Here is a 2,490-nt window from a genome sequence, read left to right as displayed (position 1 = left end):
CTGAACCGGTGTACCTGGGTTTGCCAGTCCCAGAGCAGACCCCGTAGCTGCTTTGGAACAAATGAAAGGGCAGCTCTAGAGGTCTGAAGAAGGCACACCAGGGGGTGTGGACAGAGGAAAACAGGGACGTGTGATGTAGGGAAGCCAGGCCAGAGGAGGCAGCATGTACAGGTGAAGGCTGCAAGGGCAGAAAAGGAAAGAGCTCTACAGCGTTCCCCGGGCTGAGTGTCCAGGTGGAGAGAGTTCCCTTAGGAAGCAATGCCCTTATGTGGTCCTTCAGCCCAGCAAGTGGAGGGTAGATGGCCTCCGGTCAGCCTCGGGGATAGAGGCTCAGTGCCTGTCTTATCTAATTTCAGTTAATGTATAAAGAATTGAGTATGGGAAATGCAAGACCAGCAAATCACCCTCCCACACGGATGTATTCTTTTTCACTTCTGTTCTATAGACCAGCAAATCACCCTCCCACATGGATGTATTCTTTTTCACTTCTGTTCTATGTCACTCCAGTGTCAGGGATCTCAAACACCTCCACATCCTGCCCTGGGGCCACCTGGACCTCCTCCAGCTGGCAGCTGTCCCGAGTGACAGGCTGATGTGGGCTCCAGGGAGGAAAAGGCTGCAGCCTCTGAGGTTCGAGTTCTCTCTGGGCTAAAAGAAGGTTCTGGATGCAAATTCAGAACCCAGGCATTGTAGCTGGGGTGGTGTTTGCTCTCACCACAGCCTGACTTTGCAGGAGAATCTGGCCGCCAGGGCTGAGCCCTTTCCTTAGGAAGCAGTTACAGTGTTTGTACCAGGATTAATTCGCTCTTCATTCATTCAGCAAATACTTAGCGAGCACTCTGCTCGGTGCTGGGGACTTAGCAGAGAAGAAAACATACAGCAAGCAAAGATGAGTAATTAAAATCAGAGTTTGGGACTTCCCTGGCGGTCCAGTAGTTAAGACTTCGCCTTCCATTGTAGGGGGTGCAGGTTTGATCCCTGGTCGGGGAGCTGAGATCCCACATGCCTCATGGCCAAAAAAAGACTTAAAAAAGGTCCATGTTAAAAAATCTTATAAAATAAATAAGTAAAATAAAATAAAATACAGAGTTTGCAGTAGGTCCTGAGAGCTCTTCAGAAAAGGACAGCAGGAGGGGAGATAGAGAGGCAGGGAGGGGGCTGCTTGGAAGTTGAAGCGGGCGGGGGGGGGTGTCAGGAAGGGCTTTACAGGTGATGCTGCAGGTCTGGGGAGACAGATCCAGCAAAGCAAGGAAGTCAGTGTCGGGGGAGGGGGGCAGGAAGCAAGGGGACAGGAGGACACGGGGTGAGAAGCCAGGCTGCCAGGGCAGGCCTTGGCTCTTCCTCCTGGTGAGCTGGAGCTGGGGCTCAGCGCAGACAGGATGACTCCCCCCGACCCCCCAGCCCCGGAGACCCCACTGCCATCAGCTTCTCTTCCCTCCAGGCTGAGCTCAGCTCAGGCTGATGAGCAAAGGGCCCGCAGCATCAGGAGCTCCTAAAGGCTCAGGGCTTGGGCTGCGGTGTCCGGGCATCTGGGAACTATGCTGAGTAATTGGGGGCCGCCGTTTGAGGGGCCTGGGTGTTTGGTTGTCAGCAAAGAACCTGCCATGGGGCAGAATCACACGGAGCTAGTCTCAGAGTGAGCTCACAACCATGCTGGCTTCTGGACCTCAGAAAGAGGCAACGGACAAAGAAGACGGATTAACTTCGAGTTCAAGGTCATTGTGTTGCTATGTTTTAGAAAAATAAGACATAAAAAATGCTGCCAGCTGGGTACTACTCAAGGTTTCAATCTGTGGGGCCGGTCTCATTATGCTGCTTCGAGCCAGAGAGAACAAACCACTTGAAAAGGCTTTCACTTAATCACATATGGTGTGACGAGGAATCCAAAGCAGCCTCCAATTTTGCTAGACCAGGAGGCTTCAACGTGAGAGGCCCCTGGGAGGGACTTCCTCTTGCAGTCTTCTGAATCCACCCAGCCGCTTAGGGAAGGCACCTTAGCAGACACTGAGCGGCTCACTGCAGAGGGGCTGGGGGCCTCTCACGTTTTCTTCTGACAGCTGGGGCCCTAAATCTCTCCTGCCTCCGCCTTGTCTGGGCTGGGAGGAGGCGGCTGGAGGATGGGCAAGGTCCAGGAGCAGCAGTCAGATAAGGACGGAGGGCCCGGAGACACTGCCCACGGCTGGGTGTGGGGCTGCACATCTATGGGGTCTGACAGTGTTTCAGAAGAGGGGTCTGCTGAGCCTCCCCTTGTCCTGGCCCAGGGGCCTCCAGCAGCCTTGGCGCTTGCCTCCTGTGTCCCCAAATCACTACCGGGATCCAATAACGTGGCAGGGACAGACCCCAGGCCCACGGTCCCTGCAGAGGATCTGGAGAGTCGACAGCTGGAGGGAGAGCCCCTGGCAAGGGGCTGATGTCCACCCCCCCCCCCCCCCCCCCCCCCCCCCCCCCCCCCCCCCCCCCCCCCCCCCCCCCCCCCCCCCCCCCCCCCCC

At 56.0% G+C, this 2,490-nt stretch overlaps 1 protein-coding gene across 1 annotated transcript in view; it reads right to left on the bottom strand.

Moving 5' to 3' along the window:
- Nucleotides 1-2,490, bottom strand: part of MXRA7 (matrix remodeling associated 7) — a 29,842-nt gene that overhangs the window by 9,395 nt on the left and 17,957 nt on the right. The window lies entirely within an intron of this gene.

The sequence above is a fragment of the Lipotes vexillifer genome, unplaced genomic scaffold, assembly GCF_000442215.2.
Source record: "Lipotes vexillifer unplaced genomic scaffold, Lipotes_vexillifer_v1.1 scaffold518, whole genome shotgun sequence".
In the NCBI taxonomy this organism is placed as follows: Eukaryota; Metazoa; Chordata; class Mammalia; order Artiodactyla; family Lipotidae; genus Lipotes; species Lipotes vexillifer.
The sequence above is the reverse complement of the archived record's forward strand: the minus strand, read 5'-3'. Positions and strand labels throughout refer to the sequence as shown.